At 30.5% G+C, this 23748-nt stretch overlaps 2 long non-coding RNA genes across 2 annotated transcripts; both read right to left on the bottom strand.

The window, feature by feature from the left end:
* Positions 1–16395: 16395 nt before the first annotated feature.
* Positions 16396–17775, bottom strand: LOC112941495 (uncharacterized). Its single transcript, XR_003246753.2, has 2 exons — positions 17676–17775; positions 16396–16772 (listed from the first exon to the last, which is right to left on the bottom strand). It is a non-coding gene; the product is annotated as an uncharacterized lncRNA (long non-coding RNA).
* A 4778-nt stretch (positions 17776–22553) lies between these two features.
* LOC138348581 (uncharacterized) lies at positions 22554–23427 on the bottom strand. Its single transcript, XR_011221326.1, has 2 exons — positions 23202–23427; positions 22554–23009 (listed from the first exon to the last, which is right to left on the bottom strand). It is a non-coding gene; the product is annotated as an uncharacterized lncRNA (long non-coding RNA).
* Between the last annotated feature and the right edge of the window lie 321 nt (positions 23428–23748).

Here is a 23748-nt window from a genome sequence, read left to right as displayed (position 1 = left end):
TGAAAAGAATCTTTGTTAGTTTTTGGATCCTAGTTTTCTATACTAGAAGAGCTTGTTGAATTCTGGGGGATACATCCATACCAGGTGAAATATTCTTTAAGACCTTTGGCACACCTCAAGATATGAGAAGTTCCTATAAAATTCTTGATGATGTATAAGATTTGGTGAATTCACTACAAGTATTTGTGATGAAAGTATTTTTGATACGTTTTATAACAATCTTAAAAATATTCTACACTTTAATTTTACGAAAAAACGTACTTGAAAATTTTGGGGAAAATTCAAAGAAAGTGAAAAGGTAGGCAGTAAGTTGAATTTGGATAAAGCAATTGTATTATGGTTAATTTATAACATGGTTAATGTATGCAATTAAATCAAAAGGAAGAGAAAGAAAGGTCTAGTGGAATTCCAAGTGAATATTCTGATTGGCCCAAAGGTGCCCACTTAGTTGAAGTTAATGTTTCTTACTTGGTTGTTGCTCGTTTTGGATCATACACGCAAGATAAATAAATTATCATTGCAGAGAATGACTAAATCTTTGTGAGTTCAAGCTAATAAGGTATGTGATGATATTATATATTCATAGTTTATTGTATTTGTGTGTGGTAAATTAGGTAATTATATTCCTCAATTTGGTAGAAAATTCGGAGAAATGATAATCCCATTAAGCAAATATAAATTTGTGTAAGCGAATGATATAAATTGTTGTGGTCATTTCTAAACCGATTCTTGTCACTAATATGTGAAAGTGAGAAATTTGTTGTTAAAATTGTGTGTTGTTGAGTACATATTTCCTAATTAACATTATTTTGTATTCTAAACCCAAATTGAAAAAATGAACAACGATTTTATATATGTTAGGTATTATTTAATTACATAAGTTCTTAGAATGGAAAAGCTCTTCTTATTATACTCACATATGAAAATATTGACGTGATTTGAGATGGTTTAGGCTTTAAGTATTTGTGCTCGATTTATGCTTATGAATTTATGAGTAAAAAAGGAATAAAGGTTTCATTTGAGTTTGATATTGTGTATACGAATGTTGAAAATAAATACTTTATACTTGATTGATTGAGATAATCCTTGACGTGTTAGACTTCTATCTATTTAATTTAGTCTTGTTATGCCTTGGTGTATATATTTGTATGTTACATACTAATTTGAAAACTTTATGGATATTGGATAAGTTAATCATCTATTATGGAATATTTAAAAGTGTGGGGGTATCTTGTTAAGGTTGTATTACATGATCCTAAGAGAAGGAAAATAACATGTAAATTTTTAATCGTATGCTAATACATGTTATATATACATATTTGTGGTAATCAATTGTGATTTGATTGAATGCAATGTTTGAGTTGAAAAAAAAATTGTATTGTTTATTGTTTAAAGTGATGATATTTTTTGCGTTAAAGTTTTATTTGGAATAATATTGCTTCTTAAGGAATCATTTTGGAAAGAAGTCATTGATGACACATGATAAATACTACAAGTCTAGTACCAAATAAATTGAATAGTTTGTGGTACTAGAGGAGTACAAGATGTAAAGTGAACTTCAAAATTTACTAGTGGTTATTGTTTGACCTCTAATGAGGAGGAGCCATAACATGAAAATTAACCGACGTAGTATTCCAATTCGAATAAAATAAACATATTATATGTCTATATATTGTGATTGTCAAGATAAAATAGTTATAATGAAATATAATACTTTCATTTGAAATTTGAGATATAATGTGATAAAACAGGTGTTATGAGATTAGAGTATTTATGTAAATAAACCATGTGTAGTTGGAGGTAAATCTCATCTATTCATGGACTAATGAAACATCGAGGAGAGTAAAACCTTTATTCATATGAGAAGATAAACAATGATGGTAACTCAACCTATGTGATTGGAGATCCCATGAATTAGGTTTATATTTAAACTAATAAGTCGTTAGTTGATCAAGTAAACACTATAAAGTATGTCCCTCCTATGATGTGTGAATATAGAAAAATAATCAACAAAGCAAAGAGAGACAGGGTTAGAGCTCTTAATCCAGGTCATATCCTTTATAGGTGGTGTATTACTTTGCAGAATAAACTTGATGATTGGAACTACATGAGTGTGAAGTGGTGCCGACTCAGTTCCAAAACATGCTAAGTTCCAAGGTTGGCGGTAGTCCGCACGGCCATGCAGATCTCAACATTTAGAACCAAATTCGAAAGGGTCACTTCGATATAACTACAGGTTCGTTTACGAGATAGATAGTCCGAGGACGAAAGGATCTTTTACGGTTCAAATATAGCCCAAACAACTCCTCACACATGTCTTAACATAGGCCTCAACAGAACTCCGGACTAAGCCAAGATCTTTCCACTTTCGGACTACACTATTTCGACCCTAGAAATATCGAAACAGTCCAAGTTTCATGTTGTCCATAGTTTAGGTTGATATTTATCTGTCAGTAAGTGTTTAGCCTATAATTTAAGCTAGGGGTGGGCATAAACACCGGAAAACCGACACAACGAACCGAAACCAAAATTTTTCGGTTTTTCGGTTTTCGGTTCGGTATTCGATTTATTTTTTTATATTTTCGGTATTTTGTTTCGATTTTTGGTATGTATTACTTTGGAATTCGGTATTTCGGTTTAAACCGAAATATTATATTTTAATTTATAAATTATATTATATTTAACAATTATTAATATTAGATAATTTTTTTAAAAAAAATAAAAAACCCTAAATCCCTAATACCCTATCCTCTTCACTCTTCAGCACAACTTCTTCAACTTCATCCTCTCTCTTCAACTTCATCCTCTCCTCTTCACTCTTCAGCATAACTTCTGCCTTCTTTTCTCCTCTTCCTCTTTTACTCCAGCCGGCGTCCATCGCCACCAGTAGCCGCCGTCCTCGAGCAGCAGCCAGCAGCCAGCCGCAGCAACCAGCAGCCAGCCGCAACAGCCAGCAGGTCAGCAGCCGCCCGCGAGCCGCGATAGCAGGTAGCAGCAGCCAGCAGGTAGCCGCAGCCAGCCGCCGGCGACAGCAAGTCAACAGCAGCCAGCCACCAGCCAACCCACTAAACAGGCCCATTAAAAAACCGAAATAAAAAACCGAACCGAATTAATAAAAACCGAACCGAATTAACAAAAACCGAACCGAACCGAAATATTTCGGTTCGGTATTCGGTACGTAATTTTAAAAAACCAAAAACCGAAAAAAAAAACCGAACCGAACCGAAATACCGAATGCCCGCCCCTAATTTAAGCTAGATGAAAATAAAAATAATTTTGAAATAATAATAATAATAATAATAATAATAATAATAGTAATAATAATAATAATAATAATAATAATAATAATAATACCTTAAGTAGATCTTTAAAACCAAATAGCAAGAACAACTGAAATTTTATTTAACTTAAAAGTAGAAATTTACAAGAGTAGAGAGAGGAATACCAAAGATGTGTGGCTCCGTCCCTTCTTTAAAAATTAGAAAAAGGATCCTTTTATAGAGAAGGATCTAAAAAAATGTTAAAAACTATGACATAAGTGCTTACATTTTCTTAGAAAATGTAACATTTTTTAAGAAAATGTAAGCGCTTATGTCATAGTTTTTAACATTTCTTAGATCCTTCTCTATAAAAGGATCCTTTTTCTAATTTTTAAAGAAGGGACGGAGCCACACATCTTTGGTATTCCTCTCTCTACTCTTGTAAATTTCTACTTTTAAGTTAAATAAAATTTCAGTTGTTCTTGCTATCTGCGTTTGAAGATCTACTTAAGGTATTATTATTATTATTATTATTATTATTATTATTATTATTATTATTATTATTTCAAAATTATTTTTAATTTCATCTAGCCTAAATTATAGGCTAAACACTTGCTGACAGATTAATATCAACCTAAACTATGGACAACATGGAACTTGGACTGTTTTGATGTTTGTAGGGTCGAAATAGTGTAGTATGAGAGTAAAAAGATCTTGGCTTAGTCTGGAGTTCCTGTTGAGGCCCATGTTAAGTCATGTGTGAGGCGTTGTTTGGGCAATATTGAAACCGTAAAAGATCCTTCCATCCTCGGACTATCTAACTCGTAAACGAACCGGTAGTTACATCGAAGCGATCCTGTTATATTTTGTTCCAAATGTTGAGATCTCTATGGCCGTGCGGACTACCGCCAGCCTTGGAACTTAGCATGTTTAAGAACTGAGTAAGATTGTGAGATTATGGTATCCACTGAAGAAACTATTATGGTGGATTCTGACCATGTTACTTTCAGACTTCTTTCTGAAAATGATTTTGCCCCTTGTAGGCAAAATTATATACTTTTGCATATTGGTCTGGTACTAGTTGCTTTTAAGACCCTTACATTAAGAGGCTTACCAGAGAGCTTTATAGCAGCTCTAAGAAATAGAAGAAACCAGAATTAGCATAAATCTCTTATAGGGACAGTGCAAACGAGTTTGGATTATGGTCCTGTTTATTTTAATGCTTATCCTAATGTGCAGATCTCTTTAAAAGACGAAAATTCACTTAATACTTTAATATTGAGTATTAAATTACATGGTATGATTATTTTCCTGGTACTGAAGTTATATGTATTTGTTATAGAATTTACTATAAACCTTTATATATTTAAAATCCTATGTGTAAAATTATGGATTTTAAAAATAAGATCATTTTAATAGAAATAAATTTTAGCAAATGAAAAATTATAACAAGACGACCTATTAAATGGGATGAAATTGATTTTCCTAAAGAATGGGTTATCGAGGAAGCTGTTCCTCCAACAAATAATATAAATTCGGATATATTTGATATTGAAGAGACTCCAGATGGAACGGTAAGGATCAAATTTAATGATCAAAATTTATAGATGAGTTATACAAATAGTATAGGATTGCAGGCCAGGATGCCTAGATCTAACTCTTCTTATATTTCTCCAGTAGATTATATTTTTAACATTCCTTCTAGGGTTTCGACGTCCCAAATAAAAGATGAGGATAATTCCAGATCCTCAATTTATTATACAAAAGAAGGTGAACAAATTGATAACATCACAATATAAAATCATATTGTCACTCCTTATATGGATGAACCTACTTTATCAAAAATGAACTTTCCAAATGGTTTTTATGGATCTAAAGGAACAATTTGATTTTATACCGGGATCACTGGTACGAGAGAAAATTTCAAATGAATTTTTCCAACCTAAATGGAAACCATTTAGAGAATGGTTTTTCAAAAATTTTGATAATACTCAGCAGACTTTTTTACAAAACAATTTTTATTATGACCTTTATCAAGCTAATAAAGCTATTGCATTTGTACCATGATTCATGACAAAATACATTTATATGTATATTTTCATGTTAGAATGTGATTATAAATTGTCGGATTGTACAATTCCTAAATCCTTTTTGCCACCTCAACAATCTTTCCAAAGTGAGAAAGATAATAAGATTGTTCATTTCACAGCTCTTGCAGATTTATTCAATGATGATACTGCTTTATTGACTACAAAACATATCAGGATTCTTATACAACAAACTAATTATACAAATGTTTATATGAGCATTTTAGGGGAACATATCCTCTCTTTGCATGATAAGGTCAGTCATATATGCTCTATTATAGAAAGGTCCAAAGTCTCTGACAAAGGCAAGAAAAAAGCCACTGCAAGTATCCAGCCTCCACGTGAGATAAAGGATTTTAAGTTATCAAAACTTGATAATATTGAAAGATGGTTAGAGGAGAAGTATAAAAAAGATCTAGAACTCAATCCTCTTCATATTATAGAGGATACTAAGAATAATATTCCTGATGAGATTTATAAAGTCTCAGAAAAACATACCACAAAGACGGTCTAAAGAATGTTCTATTATCCTAGGCCAACCCCTCAGGATATTTTTTTGAGGGACAAGAGTATATTGTCTCTAATAGTTTCAGTGGAACAGAAATCTATTAATGGAATATTGATGGATTTACGGAAAGGCAGATTTATACGTTGGCCTATAGAATTCTCATGTATAGAACCATTTGCAAAGCCAACAAAAATTCTGAAAAGGATACTGCTAATATGATTATTGCCGGATTCACAAGGCAATTAAAAGCAAGGTGAGATAATTATATCACATAGGCTCAGAGGATGTCCATTTTAATTGTAGTAAAAAACAAAATGGTTTAGTCCCCAATATAGTTTATACACTAGTTTAAACCATTATAGAACATTTTTCTAGAAGATGGTCATATAATAGTGAGACCATTAGGACTATGCTCCAAAACCTTAAATGTAGAACACTAACTTCCTTTAGATGGTTTAAGGATGTATTCATTTCTCGAGTTATGGAGTTACCTTAATGTAACAATTCTCATTGGAAATCCAAATTTAAAGATGGACTCCCTACATTAATTGCAGAAAGGATTAGGAAAATCCTTAGGGGAGATGTAATAAGCATAAATCATGATAGTTATACCTATGGAAAACTAAGGACTCTCTTTATACAATGAGATAAAGCTGAATTAGCAGATTAAAAAGTATCGTTTGAATGAAAAGAAGCAATTAGGAGAATTCTGAAAACAATTTGCTATTGATATGCCGGAAACATCGAAAAAAGTTTCCAGGAAAAAGAAGAACAAAGATTATCAGAAAGACTTTATAAGTCTCAGAGGAACAAGAAACACTTAGATAAGCGTTAAAAAAAGTAAATCTGAAACAAAAATTTCCAAACATGATAGATCTAATGTTTCCTACAAATGTGGAAGAATAGGCCATTATGCCAGGGATTGCAAAGTGAAGGACAAGATGAAGAGTCTTGATCTTGATAAAAACATTAAAGATTCTTTTTGCAAAATCCTATTAAATTCCTCTCCCGAAGGATATAGCCCAGATAATAGTGAGGGTAAAGAATCTCATACTAGTGAATATTTAAGATTTCTTCATGAGGAAGATTATATCCCCTCCTTAGAAGAACAATGTTTGCCTTGTCAAATAGGAAAATCATTTGAACACAAGGAGCAAAACACAGATGATTTTTATAAATTATATGTGCAATTTAAGGATCTCAATATCAATGTAATAAGTAGTGATAATTGGGTAGAAATGCTCAAAATGATTGATGACCCAATAATAAGGTCTCAAATAATTGACAAGATTGGTTATACCAATACTTGTACTAATGATACAAGAATGTCTAAAGGAAATCCTACACAGGATAATACTTACACTATAGAAGAACTAAGGAGACAATTGAAGAATAGGTCCCAATGGAATCATATTCCAACCACAATCCAAGATTCGGTGGAAGATGTTAATAATCTCAAAAAGGAAATTGCCTCTCTAAAGAATCAAAATACAATTCTTGATGAAAGAATTACTTATATAGAGAGTATTAATAATACTTAGAAGGGAAAACAGGTTGTAGATGAAAAAGAGCTTCCTGATATCTCTATTGTTTTCTCAGTTACTCCTGAATAATCTTCAGAGAGTAAACACTTATTTTTAAAAACTATTGAATTTATTACAGCTCATAAACCGCTTACTAAATAACTATTTTTATTTATTATAATTTGAAAAAACATTTTATTGCCCTTATTGATAGCGGAGTTGATTTAAATTGTATACAAGAAGGATTAATTGCTTCAAGATATTTTTTAAAAAAAAGGGATAATGCTCAAGTACCCCCTCAATCTATGCCCGAAATCTCAGGGACATACTTATACTATATTAAGGTCCTATTACCCCCCTGAACTTATTTTATTAATAATTTTTTACCCCTTTTAGCTTACGTGGCACTATCTTGTGGGCCCAACGATGGTTGACTTTTTTTCGAACTAGTGCCACGTAGACTAAAAAGGGGTAGAAAATTACATATAAAATAAGTTCAGGGGGGTAATAAGACCTTAGTATAGTGTAAGTGTGTCTCTGGGATTTCGGACATAGGTTGAGGGGGTACTTGGGTATTTTACCAAAAAAAAAACTACTCATGCCCTTAGAAATGCTAGTGGTCATAAAATGGATATTGAATATAAAATTCCTAAAGCTTATATTTTCACTAATAATATTTGTATGCCTGAAAGTTTTGTTTTGATAAAAAATATTTCTAAAGAAATTATCCTAGGAATGCCTTTATTTTGGCATATCTACAATATTACTTCTTGGGATCATACTGGTATTACTAGAAATTTCGAAGTCAAAAAGGTAAGAATAGATTTTATATCTCCTCCTTATTCCAAATTTATAAATGAAGTTGAAGATATCATTTCTTTAAAAACGAAACAAATTGATTTTCTTAAAAATGAAATTTGTAGTCTTACTATAGAAGATACTTTACATAATCCAAAGGTTCAAGAAAAAATTAGGTTCTTAAAAAATCAATTTTCTTCACAAATATGTGGAGATCACCCAAATATTTTTTGGGAAAGGAAAAAACATATTGTAAATTTTCCTTATGAAGAAGATTTTTGGTGGATCATATTCTTACTAAAACAAGACCTTGCCAAATGAATTTAAAATATTTAGAATTATGAAAAAATGAGATTAAGATTCTCCTACAAAAGGGTTTAATAAGACCCTCAAAATCACCATGGTCTTGTACTTCTTTTTTTGTTAATAAACATGCACAACATTAAAGAGGGGTACCTAGACTTGGTATAAATTATAAACCTTTAAAAAAAGTTTTAAAATGGATCAGATACCCCATTCCCAATAAGAAAGATATTTTGGATAGTCTTCATGAAGCCATCATATTTTCAAAATTCGATTTAAAATATGGATACTGGCAAATCCAAATATATCTGATAAGGATAAATACAAAACAGACTTTAATGTCCCAATGGGACAATATTAGTGGAATGTTATGCCTTTTTGCTTGAAAAATTCTCCCTCTGAATTTCAAAAACTTATGAATCATATTTTTAATCATTTTATCAATTTTACCATTGTATACATAGATGATATTCTCGTATTTTCAAAAACTCTGGAAATGCATTTTAAACATCTTGATTTATTCAATAAAATATTATTCAAAATGGCTTTGTTATATCTAAACCAAAAATGCAAATTTTTCAAACAACTGTGAGATTTTTGGGTCATAATATTGAAAAAGGAAAAATTATTCCTATTCAAAGAAGTATTGAATTTGCATCAAATTTTCCTAATATTATAACTGATAAAGTTCAGTTTCAGCGGTTTTTAGGAAGCCTAAATTATATTTCTCCTTTTATAAAGGATTTAGCAAAAGATACGACAATATTGTATGATGGAATTAAAAAGAAGTTTAAACCATAGACCGAAGATCAAACAAGAGCAGTCCAACATATTAAAAACAAGGTTCATAACCTACCATGTCTCACTTTGGCCAATTCCAATTGGGAAAAAATAGTTGAGATAAATGCTTCAGATATTGGTTACGGGGGAATTCTAAAACAAATTTTTCCTGTTGAAAAAAGGGAATTTTGTATTTATCCTGATTAGATATCTGGGTTTGCCAGTACCCAGATTTTAAATTGAATTTTAAAAATATGATGTCTTCATGAAGCCTATTCAAAAGATCTTTCTTATTAGGGATGTGATATCTGATCCATTTTAAAACTTTATTTAAATGTTTGTAATTTATAACAAGTCTAGGTACTCCTCTTTCTTGTTCTGCGACCATGGTGATTTTGAGGGTCTTATTAAACCCTTTTGAAGGAGAATATTAACCTCATTTTTACATAATTCTAAATATTCTAAATTCATTTGGCAAAGTCTTTCTTTAGTAGGAATATGATCCTCCGAAAAATCTTCTTCATATGAAAGACTTACAACATGTTTTTTCCTTTCCCAAAAACTATTTAAGTGATCTCCACATATTTGTAAAGAAAATTAATTTTTTAAATACTCAATTTTTTCTTGAACCTTTGGATTATGCAATGTTTCTTCTATAGTAAGACTACAAATTTTATTTTTAAGAAAATCAATTTGTTTAGTTTTTAAAGAAATGATATCTTTAACGTCATTTATAAACTTGGAATAAGGAGGAGATATAAAATCTATTCCTACCTTTTTTCCTTCGAAATTTCCAGTAATACCAGTTTGATCCCAAGAAATAATAGAGTAAATATACCAAAAGAAAGGCATTCCTAGGATAATTTCATTAGAAATATTTTTTATTATAAAACTTTCAAGCATACAAACATTACTAGTGCAAATATAAGCTTTAGGAAATTTATATTCAATATTCATTTTATGACCACTAGTATTTCTAAGGGCATGAGTAGTTTTTTTAAAATATGTTGAAGGAATTAATCCTTCTTGTATACAATTTAAATCTGCCCCACTATCAATGAGGGCAACAAAATCTTTTCTCAAATTATAATCAATAAAAATAGTTATTTTAGCAAGCAGTTTATGGGCTATAATAAATTCAATAGTTTTTAAAAATAATTTTTTACTCTCTGAAGATTCTTCATGAGTAACTGAGAAAACATTAGAGATATCAGGAAGCTATTTTTCATCTACAACCTGTTTTCCTTTCTGAGTATTATTAATACTCTCTATACAAGTAATTCTTTCATCAAGAATTGTATTTTGATTCATTAGAGAGGAAATTTCCTTTTTGCGATTATTAACATCTTCCACCAAATCTTAGAGTGTGGTTGGAATATGATTCCATTGAGACCTATTCTTCAATTGTCTCCTTAGTTCTGCCATAGTGTAAGTATTATCCTGTGCATGATTTACTCTAAAAATTCTTGTATTATTAGTAGAAGTTTTGGTATTACCAATCTTGTCAATTATTTGAGACCTTATTATTGGGTCATCAATCATTTTGAGCATTTCTACCCAATTATCACTGCTTATTACATTGATATTGTGATCCTTAATTTGCGCATATAATTTATAGAAATCATCTGTGTTTTGATCTTTTTCTTCACATGATTCTCCTATTTGACAAGGCAAACATTGTTCTTCTAAGGAGGGGATATAATCTTTCTCATGAAGAACTCTTAAATCTTCACTAGTATGAGATTCTTTACCATCACTATTATCAAGGATAGATCTTTCAGGAGAGGAATTTAATAGAATTTTGCAAAGAGAATCTTTGATGTTTTCATCAAGATCAAGACTCTTGATCTTGTTCTTAACGTTGCAATCCCTGGCATAATGGCCTATTCTTCCACGTTTGTAGCAAGAATTAGATTTATCATGTTTGGAAATTTTTCTTTCAGATTTCCTTTTTCACGCTTATCTAAGTGTTTCTTCTTCCTCTTAGACTTATAAGGTCTTTCTGTATAATCTTTGTTCTTCTTTTTCCTAGAAACTTTTTTGGATGTTTCCGGCATTATTAATAGCAAATTGTTCGCATAATTCTCCTAATTGCTGCTTTTTATTCAAAGGATACTTTTAAATCTGGTTGATTCAGTTTTATCTCATTGCATAAAGAGAGCCCTTTCTGGGTAAAAACACTTATAAGTTTCCCTTAGGTATAACTATCATAATTTATGCTTATTCCATCTCCCCTAAGGATTTTCCTAATACTTTCTGCAAATAAAGTAGGGAGTCCATATATAAATTTGGATTTTCAATGAAAACTGTTACACCCAGGTAACTCCATAACTCGAGAAAGGAATACATCCTTATGCCATCTAAAGGAAGTTAGTATTCTACATTTAAGGTTTTGGAGCATAGTCCTAATGGTCTCACTATTATATGACCATCTTCCAGAAAAATGTTCTATAATGGTTACAACTAGTGTATAAACTATATTGGGGACTAAACTATTTTCTTTTTTTACTACAGTTAAAATGGCCATCCTCTTAGCCTATGTGAGATAATTATTCCACCATCCTTTTAGTTGCCTTGTGAATCCGGCAATAATCTTATTAGCAGTATCCTTTTCAGAATTTATGTTGGCTTTTGCAAATGGTGTGAGAATTTTATGAGCCAACGTAAAAAACATCCTATCCGTAAAGCCATGAATATTCCATTCATAGATTTCTGTTCCACTGAAACTATTAGAGACAATATACTCTTGTTCCTCTAAAAGAATATCCTGAGGGGTTGTCCTAGGATAATAGAACATCCTTTGGATCGGCGTTCTGGAATATTTTTCTGAGATTTTATTAATCTCATCAGGAATATTATTCTTACTATCGTCTATAACATGAAGAGGATTGAGTTGTAGATCTTTTTTATACTTCTCCTCTAACCATCTTTCAATATTATCATGTTTTGATAACTTAAAATCCTTTATCTCACGTGGAGGCTGGATACTTGCAGTGGCTTTTTCCTTGCCTTTGTCAGAGACTTTAGACTTTTCTATGATAGAGCATATATGACTGACCTTATCATGCAAAGAGAGGATATGTTCCCCTAAAATGCTCATATAAACATTTTTATAAGTACTTTGTTGTATAAGAATTGTTATATATTTATTAGTAAATAAAGCAGTATCATCATTAAATAAATCTGCAAAAGCTGTGAAATGAACAATCTTATTATCTTTCTCAATTTGGAAAGATTGTTGAGGTGACAAAAATGATTTAGTAATCGCACCATCTGGCAATTTATAATCACATTCTAACATGCAAATATACTTATAAATGTATTTTTTCATGACCATGGTACAAATGCAATAGCTTTATTAGCTTCAGAAATGTCTTTATAAAAATCGTTCTGTAAAAAAGTCTGCTGATTATCATCAAAATTTTTGAAAAAAACATTCTCTAAATGTTTTCCATTTAGGTTGAAAAAATTCATTTGAAATTTTCTTTCGTACCGGTGATCCCGATCTAAAATCAAGTTGTTCCTTTAGATCAATAAAAACCATTTGGAAAGTTCATTTCTGAAAAAGTAGGTTTATCCATATCAGGAGTGACAATATGATTTTCTATTTTGATGTTATCAATTCGTTCACCTTCTTTTGTATTAGAAATTGAGAATCTGGAATTATCCTCATATTTTATCTGGGACATCGAAGCCCTAGTAGGAATGTTAACAATATATCTACTGGAAAAATATGAGAAGAGTTAGATCTAGGCAATCTGGCCTGCAATCCTATACTAATGGTATAACTCATCAATAAATTCTGATCATTAAATTTGATCCTTACCATTTCATCTGGAGTCTGTTCAATATCAGATATATTCAAATTTATATTATTTCTTGAAGAAACATCTTCCTCAATAACACATTCTTTAGAAAAATCAATTTTATCCCATTTAATAGGTCGTCTTGTTATAATTTTTGATTTGCTAAAATTTTTTTCTATTAAAATTGTCTCTTTTTTAAAATCCATAATTTTACACATAGGATTTAAAGTATATACAGGTTTAGTGTAAATTCTATAACAAATACATATAACTTTATTACCAGGCTAGTAATCATACCCATGCAATTTAATACTCAATATTAAAGTATTAAGTGAATTTTCGTCATTTAAAGAGATCTGCAAATTAGGATAAGCATTAAAGTAAACAGGACCATAAGCCAAACTAGTTTGCACAGTCCCTATAAGAGATTTCTTCCTATTCTGATTTCTTCCATCTCTTAGAGCTTCTATAAAGCTCTCTGGTAAGCCTCTTAATATAAGGGGCTTAAAAGAAACTTGTACCAGAGCAATATGCATAAATCAATAATTTTCCCTATAAGGGGCAAAATCATTTTCAGAAAGAAGTCTGAAAGTACTATGGCCAAAATCCACAGTAATAGTTTTTTCAGTTGTTTTAACAATTTGTTTAAATCTCATTTTTTCAAATTTTCCCATTTGGTATATTATCCTAGGTTGTATTTTAGGAATTGTCCATTTATTAAGGAGATCAAGTTGTTGAGGCATATCATATTCTTCTTTTCTACTATTATTAACAATAGCTTCTTTTTTTATGATATTCATAATTAAATCCTGACAGATTAACATCAACTATTACTACTGACCACATGGGTCTGATACCATATTCTTACTCAGTTCTGAAACATGCTAACTTTCAAGGGTGGCGGTAGTCCGCACGGCCATACAGATCTTAACATTTGGAACCAAGTACGACAGGATAACTTCGATGTAACTATCGATTCGTTTACGCGTTAGAGAGTACGAGGATGGAAGGATATTTTACGGTTTCAATATATCCCAAACAACGCCTCACACATGGCTTAACATGGACGTCAACAGGAACTCCAGACTAATCCAAGATCTTCCCACTCTCGAACTACACTATTTCGACCCTAGAAACATTGTAACAGTCCAATATAGCCTAAACAACGCCTCAAAACATGGCTTAACAAGGATGTCAACAGGAACTCCAGACTAATCCAAGATCTTCCCACTCTCGAACTACACTATTTCGACCCTAGAAACATCGTAACAGTCCAAGTTCCATGTTGTCCATAGTTTAGGTTGATATTAATGTGTCAGTAAGTTTTAGCCTATCATTTAGTCTAAATGAAGATAAATGTAATTTTGAAATAATAATAATAATAATAATAATAATAATAATAATAATAATAATAATAATACCTTAAGTAGATCTTAAAAAACAGATCTAATGATATCTTTAACTTTCATATTCTTCTTTTCTACTGTTTAGAACAGTAGCTTGTTTTTTTATGATATTCATAATTAAATCCTAACAGATTAACATCACCTACTACTACTGACCACATGGCTCTGATACCATAATCCTACTCAGTTACAAAACATGCTAAATTCCAAGGTTGGCAGTAGTCTGCACGGCCATACAGATCTCAACATTTGGAACCAAATATGACAGGATCGCTTTAATGTAACTACTGGTTCGTTTATGAGTTAGATAGTCTGAGGATGAAAGGATCTTTTACGATACCAATATAGCCCAAACAACACCTCAAACATGGCTTAACATGGGCCTCAATAGGAATTGCGGACTAAGCCAAGATCTTCCCACTCTCGGACAACACTACTTCAACCCTAGAAACATCGAAACAGTCCAAGTTCCATATTATCATAGTTTAGGTTGATATTAATATGTCAGTAAGTGTTTAGCCTATTATTTAGGCTAGATGAAAATAAAAATAATTTTGAAATAATAATAATAATAATAATAATAATAATAATAATAATAATAATAATAATAATAACAACAACAACAATAATACCTTAAGTAGATCTTCAATAGCAGATAGCAAGAACGGCTGAAATTTTATTTAACTTAAAAGAAGAAATTTACAAGAGTAGAAAGAGGAATAGCAAAGATGTGTGGCTCCGTGCCTGCTTTAAAAAATAGAAAAAGGATCCTTTTATAGAGAAGGATCTAATAAAATGTTAAAAACTATGACATAAGTGCTTACATCATATTATATTATTGAACCGACATAGGGTCCTACTACTTTATAAAAGTTTTTAATATTAACAATTTATTCCGTCCTTTTAGTCCTTTGCTATTCCTTTGCCTTTGGACTCTTTTGTGTTGGAAGATTCTTCCACTTGATTTCGAAATTGTTGCAGGAATTCTTCTATGTGTATCTCTTCAAGATTTTGAGATTCTCCTGCTAAGAAATTATCTTCATCTTCATTAGAAGTTGTTACTGACATATCATCTGTAACATTTTTTTCCAAATGTTTTATTAAATCTTTTTTTATTTCTTCCATATATGAAGTAAGAATTTCAGATCTAGAAATTATTCCTCCTTTCATCTGTATTTTTCAGAATATTTTTTTGAAAGGACTAATTTCTTCCTTCCCAACTATTGTGTCGGTCTGATTTTTATTATTCTCTATTGAATTTTTTATAGAGTCTATTATTTCTCTGCCATGAAGTTGTACTTCTGCATCCTTCTGGAGTAATTTACTCCAGAATGTTGTATGAAATTTCTTTTTAAACACGAAAATCCCTGTTCATCTGCTTGAACTTTTTTTGTCCATTTCATTATCCTAGGAATTGAAAATTCTAAAAAATATATATTAAGGATATTCCTTTAAAATATATATATATATATATCCTGTTGCTGTAATTGTATAACTTTAGATGAAACATCTATCCATTCACCATCTAATTTTTTGTATTCTTCAGGAAGAATATTTAATGTAGGACCGTATAAAGTCCACCATTTACAAAATCAATTCGGTATCTGTTTATTAAAGTTATTAGAACAAATTTTAATAAACCATGAATGCTTTCTATTAGAATTTTCGTATAATAAAGCTTTATTAAAGCTTTTAATATAAAATTTAACTACAGTCTTTTGTTCCGGGTGAGTATATTCTTATTCCTTCATAGTGCTTGTTCCCCATTCTTCAAGAGTAACTATCCTTTTTATTATGATTTTTGAAAAGTTATAAACTTTCTTGGTATTCGCTGGGTAGAAATGCTGAAATTCAGCAGACCCCATTGGTGAGAGTATAATCTCATAATGCATCCTCTATTTATAAGTAGGTACAGCATATGACGTTGTATCAAAATATCTTGTCATTATTTGCCAAGGATCATCTCTCCATTGTAGATCCCTTGGTTCTAAAATGAGTACTATTTCATCTATCTTGTTCTTATCATATATTTTCACATTTTCTATATCTTTTTCATTAACTATAGATGAATATGATGGTTGAGTTTGTTGTTTGTATTGTATAAAATTAATAAATTCTCTGTACATTGGATGGTTGACATCAATTCCTAATATTCCAGTAGATGTTCCTGTAATATTTGCGGCTATTAGCCTTTGATTTCCTAATTGAGCCAGAATATTATTGTTTCCCGTATGCATTGTTCTTCCTCGTCCTCTTTCTCTTCCTCTATTAGAGGAAGAATTTCAGAATGGTCTCATTATCCTGTAATAAGAGTTTATTAATCTAATATTCTCTAGTAAGAAAGTCAGGGAAACTATTATCTGCTCATTTCTTATAATATATTTCAAAATCAAATGGGAATAATAAAGCTTGCCATCTTGCAAACATTTGTTTGGATACATCATGTTTTACATCTTTACTAAAAATAAATTTAGTTGTTTGGCAATCAGTTTTTATAATAAACTTTTGATTATATAAATCTCCTTAAAATTTTAAAACACTTTTTACTATAGCTAAAATTTCTTTAGCTATCGTAACATAATTTTTTTGGCTATGATTCCATTTTCCTGAATAAAATTGTACAAGATATTCCCTTTTTTCAATAGGAGAAATTTGTTTTAAAATTCCCCCGTAACTTATATCAGAAGTATCTGTCTCAACTATTTTTTTCCAATTGGGATTGGCCAAAGTGAGACATGATAGGTTATGAACCTGGTTTTTAATATGCTGGACTGCTCTTGTATGATCTTCAGTCCATGATTTAGGATTCTTTTTAAGTCCATCATACAATATTGACGTATCTTTGCCTAAACCTTTATAAAAGGAGAAATATAATTTAGACTTCCTAAAAATCGCTGAAGCTGAACTTCAACAATTATAATATTAGGAAATTTTGATGCAAATTCAATACTTCTTTGAATAGGAATATTTTTTCCTTTTTCAATATTATGACCCAAAAATCTCACAGTTGTTTGAAAAATTTACATTTTTGGTTTAGATATAAACAAGCCATTTTGTATATTCATTATAACTTGATTAGATCCAGATATTGAACAAGAACATCATAAAGAAATTATGAAGCTAGCATACATATGAAAATTATCTTAGTCGGCCATGGAGGCGGTAATCATAAAAGAAAATAATAAAAGAAACAAAAGAAAATACCTTGAAGACTGATCTTCAATCCAAAAGATTTTTATTATTGCTCACAAGAGAGATTTACAAGAGAGAGGAAACTAGAGAGATGAAACTTAAAAACTTACACACTTTCAAACTTATCTCTACACCTCCGAATGAGGCTCCTTATATAGAAAAAGAAAAGTAAAATGGGGTCCTCATATAGGCCCTACATAATGTTTTAAATAATATTATTGAACAGTAATATACTGTTCTTGATAAGGTTTTTGATAAGAAAGACTTTAAATTTTATCCTTTCCTTTTAAAGTCTTTATTATTGTACCATCTTGGTCTTTTATTGATGCCAAAAAGTCTTCTACCTTCTGTAACTGTTCTTCTGATAGTTCAACATTATGATCGACAGATTGTGCATAACTTTGTCCACTCCTCATAGAAGTGACTGATTTATCAAATTCAACAATATTTGTTAACAAGTTCTTTTTAATCTCTTCCAAATAATTATTTATCATTTCTTCTCTATTTTCATCTTGGATGAAAATTCTTCTGGCAATATGTTTGATCGAACTCCCGGTAGAGATGCTCTTTTGAGGAGAGTTCTGATAACTTTTAATAGTATTGCTGATAAGGTCCAATAATTCTTGCCCATATAACTTTCTGGTTGCCGGGTCTTTGTCTGTTTAACTTGTCCCAAAAATTTGTAAAATGTTTACGATATAAACACGGAATGTTTTCTATTGGGGTATAACCCACCTCTGGAACCCATTTATGGATCCATTGAATAGAAAACTCTATAAAGAAATACATTTGATCAATTTTCTCAATATTTGAGATATGATCTTGCAAAAATAAATCAGTTAGAAACGGGAAAATTTTTTTCCCATTGTTTGTATAAAGTATAAAAATTATGAGGTAAAATTTTTACCGTCGGGCCATGAATTGACCACCAATTTATGAACCAATTTGGCAAATTTTTAGTAAATACTTGAGCACATAATTTTAAGAATCATGTGTGCTTAAGTTTACTATTATTATAAAAAAAATATTTTGTGAAAGGCCTGGATATAATCTCAGTATGTAAAATTCATGTTTATACCATTCACGGAAACTTGTCTCTCCTGCATAGTGGAGATCCCCCAATCTTCGACATAAATAATCTGCTTAATAGTGATTTTGGAGAAGTTATAAACATTCTTATAAAATTCAGAAATGAAATGCTAAAATTCAGCACTTCCAGTATAACTTAGAATAGACTCATAATATGTTCGAGTCTTGAAAGCTTCTCCAGGGAAATATAATCCCTTTGTTAAGTACCTTTGGAGTATATTCCAAGGCTCATTGCTTCTCTGAATATCAGAGTTTTCTAAAAGAAATATAATTTTTTTTTCGCCGTTTCTTCTGGAACACTGACTGGGTCAGTCTCTTTGGCTAAAGAGGCGTAGGTAGTACCTTGCTCTTTTTCTTGCAAATATGCTTGAATTTGTTCATATAATAAACTATCTTTAGGAATATCCTTAAGATTTATCGAAGATGAAGCTGATAAAGAAGCTTCGCCAATCTTTGATTTAATCAATGTTTTACTTCCTAGCTGTATAACAGGAAAGGAAGAGTTGTATGACGACCTTGTTTGTTGCAAAGAGGATGATCTTCCTATTCCTCGATTTCTTCCTCCACGACCACGCACCTGTGACCATGGCGGAGGATCAGTGTCTCCCATGCTGCAAAATGGAAGAAACAGATTAGTACAAATCTGAGAAATATCCAGAAACATCAAGTTCCCACTCATTATTAGCGAGGGAAAGGTCAGAGAATTGTGACCCTTCTATAAAAAAAATCCATAACTAAATCTTCGATAATTATATCTATGTTTTTTCCCTTTATATCATTATCTAAAGGTAGAACTCTTAGAATTGTAATAAGAGTGTTGTCGCCAAGAAAATACTGATAAGTGGACATACTAAACAAAGAAATTATTAATTCAAGAATTCTCTTGATAGGAAATCAGGAAGTAAATTATCAGTCCCCTTTTTATACTGAATTTTGAAGTCGAAGGGGGCAAATTGTGACTGCCACCTGACAAACATTAACTTCGAAATGTCATGTTTAATATCTTTGTCAAACATAAATTTGACTGATTGAGCATCAGTTCTTATAATGAATTTTTGATTATATAAATAATCTTGAAATTTTAAAACACATTTAACAATACAAAGCATTTCATGAGCAAAAGTCGCATATCTGCGCTGAGATTCAGACCATTTGCCCGAATGAAATCTAACAAGATATTCAACTTTGTCATGAGGATTAACTTGCTTTATGATTTCACCATAACCAATATTAGAAGCATCAGTTTCAACAATCTTAATCCAATTTGGATTTGCTAGGGTAAGACAAGGCAAATATTTAACTCTTTGCTTGATGGATTTAACCAAATTAGTAAGATTATTATTCCAAGGTAACATTTTACCTTTCTTTAACCTGTCAGTCAACGGAGCAAGATCTTTAGATAAATTTTTATAAAATGGGGAAATATAATTTAAACTACCCAAAATTCTTTGTAGCATTGTTTTATCAATTATTTCATCAGGAAATTTTGATGCAAAATCAATGGATCTTTCAATAGGGATAATTTTTCCCTGACAAATTTGATGACCCAAAAATCTTACATCTATTTGAAAAAACTCATTTTGGTTTTGGATATAACCAAACTATTTTGAATAACAATATTCTTGAAAATATCAAGATACTTTATATGAGATTGTAATGTTATAGAATAAAAAAGAATATCATCAATATAAACAATTATGAAATCCATATAAGGATTAAAAATATCATTCATAATTTTTTGAAATTCAGAAGGTGCGTTTTTCAAACCAAAAGGCATAAACATTCCATTCGTATTGACCAAAAGGAATATTAAACGCAGTTTTATAAGTATGTTCTTTAAAAATTTGAACATGCCAATAACCTGATTTTAAATCAAATTTTGAAAATATATTGGCATCATATAATCTGGAAAGAAGATCCTTTTTATTTGGAATGAGATACATTATCCATTTTAAAACTTTGTTCAGAGGTTTATCATTTATTACTAATCTAGGAACACCTCTTTCTTGTTCTGCAGCTTTATTAACATAAAAGGCAGTACAAGACCATGGAGATTTAGAGGGTTTTATAAGGCCCTTTTGTAATAAATTATCAATTTCTTTTTTACAGAAATCGTCTAACTCCGCATTCATTTGACAGGGGCGAGATTTTGTAGGAATATTTGATTCAGAAAAAGAATCGTCATAAGGCAAAGTCACAATATGTTTTTTCCTGTCCCAAAAAGTATTCGGATGATTTGCACAAATATCAGCCGCTATTTTTTCAGAAATCAATTTAATTTTTTCTTGAACTTTAAGAGATTGTAAAGACTCTGAAATATTCAGACTATAAATTTTCATTTGTAAAGACTCAATATGCTTTTGTTTTGAATGAATTAAAGAGTTAATATCTTTAGTAACTGGTTCAGTTATGAAATCAAAATTAATGGTATTACCATTATAATTCGCAGTAAAACTTTTTGCATTTAATTTTGAAAAGGGATATAAAGCATTAATAAAAGGAGTGTCAAGTATAATTGGCAAATATAATTGGATCTTTACCATAAAGAAAAAGTGAGGAATACAAACTTTACTTTGGCAAATGAAAGTTTTAGACAATTTATATTTTATGTCTAAAGCATAATTTGAAGCAGATTTGACAATATGAGTAGTTTTTTCAAAAAATCTCGAAGGAATTAATCCTTCCTGAACACAACTTACATAAGCACCATTATCAATCATAACAATACTTGTAACTTTAAAATTATTATCAATAAGAATGGTGCATTTTATATACCATCGATGAGCGGTAACAATTTGCATCATCCCCAGAAATTTAGGACTAAGAGATTCATTAATCTCTTTATCCATAACAGCTTTTCCTTTATCAGAAATAGGAATATCATTTTCTAGTTGAGAAATACGATGATTATTAATCAACTGATTTTGTTTTAAAGATTTAATTTCTTTTTTAAGGTTTTCAACCTCATGTTTTAAATCATCACGAGAAGTATCTCTTACAATACCTGTTCCTTTCTTTTCAAGTCTGGAAAAAACCTCTTGAAGAGAGTAAGGACTAGCATTGTAATTGAAATTTTCAAAAGTTTTTTCTTCATTCTTCTTCGATTTTTCAAAGCTTTTTGAAGAAGTCATTTCTAAAATTTTGTTTCGAAAATTTTCATCTGAAACATCTTTTAAAAGTTCAATAACATTTTCTGAAGAAATCATTTTAAAAGTTAATTCTTCAAAACTTTGATGTAATTTATCTAAGTAAGAATCTTCCATTTGAGATTGCAATTTATAAAATTCATCTTGCCCACAAGAACAACTATCACGTGGACAATTAGCACATTTATTAGTAGTAATATCAACATTATTATCAATACTATAATCTGAAGAATTACTAGAAAAATTGGAATCTGAATCAGATGTCGAGTTGCTTATACTTGAGAGTGGAAGCGGCCATCGGTGACGAGGTCATCAATATATCGAAGTTCTAGATTTTTGGCATTTTGTTCTTTCCATTTTTTAATTTTATGAGATAACAACAATAAGATTTTTAATTTCATTTCAAATTTTAACATTAGGACAATTTTATGATCAACAAACTTCTTGCTTCGTCGTCAATGGAGACTTGCTCATCTTCGGAGACTTGCTCATCTTCATGTACTGAATTTTAATATCTGGTATCTTGTATGTTTCATTCATTTTCTAGATCTCACAATCTCAATGAAAAGTAATAAATAGTATATATGTAATAAGACGGTGCTGTTGTAATAAGACGGTGCTGTTGTAATATTCAAGGATATAATTGTCATTGTGCTTGATATTTAATGTTTTTTTTCATGTATAAACTGTATAATTTGTCCATTACTTTCCATCCACGTGGCTAAATATCAAACACAATTACATATAGCTTCTATCTAGAAATTTTCTATCATACCTTTAAATTACTCTTCATGTTCTCTTCCACAAAAAATTCATCTTCTTGTTGATTCATCTTAGGCTAGTCTTCTGTTCTTACAATTTCATATAAGTTTTTTCATTAATTGCTTCGAGAATATATTGCAATGGTTTCTGGCATATCAGTCTCTATATGGAAGTTCATAAGTCTTCACTATTATTGCTATAATATATTATTTTAGTGGTTTACATTATTTAATTTACGTTTACTCATTGAACATGGTAAAGATACAAAGCTGTGCGAATCACCTTGTAGTTGTTAGTTGTTGCTGACTCTTTCTCCGTTGGGACAACCTGATTAGACAGATAAAAAAGCCTTCACAAGTAACATTAGTTTAAAAGAGAATTTAAATATTCTTTGAAGTGATAAAGATCTTTGTTTTTTTTTATCTATTACAGCAATTGGAATACAATAATTAATAGAAAAAACCCTGAAGGTAGTATAACATATATTTCATTCTACTGGACATGAATAAAGGTAATAACAGACTATAGAAAGTAAACTTACAATAAGGCTCTTAAGCTTTGACTTGCGTCATCACAGTCTTTCTTATTTCGACGATAAGTAACTACAGTTGTCTATGCATAATACCCTTTGTTTTGAGTGGAAAATGCCTCCATCTTCATAAATATAAATTAAGTTGAGATATTAAGAAAAGATGCATATGTGAAGGATATAAAGAGAAGACAAATTTGATATTAGAGAGATAATCTAGAAAAAGACTTTTTCATTTAGCTAAAGCTTATACATATGTAGATACATAAGGTGGTGTCAAATCCCATAAATCCTTGAAACTGACTCCATATTTTGTGTTTAAATCAAGCTCCACTGCATATTACAATATCTTCTACATTCTAGAACATTGTATTAAAGTTAATTTAAAAGTCATACAAAAAATATCAAGACAAAAGTACTAACATGACAATACTTTGCATCATATAGAAAAACAACAACCTTCATCACTCCTCCTAGACGCAAGTGTTGCTGCATACTCAAAGCTCAGCTCTCAGAAGCTCAAATTATTGTTTCTGAAGCACCTTGGTAAAAATATCAG

Source organism: Solanum lycopersicum, chromosome 5 (assembly GCF_036512215.1).
Source record: "Solanum lycopersicum chromosome 5, SLM_r2.1".
Taxonomy (NCBI): Eukaryota; Viridiplantae; Streptophyta; class Magnoliopsida; order Solanales; family Solanaceae; genus Solanum; species Solanum lycopersicum.
Note: the sequence above shows the minus strand (reverse complement) of the source record. Positions and strands in the feature narration are given on the sequence as shown.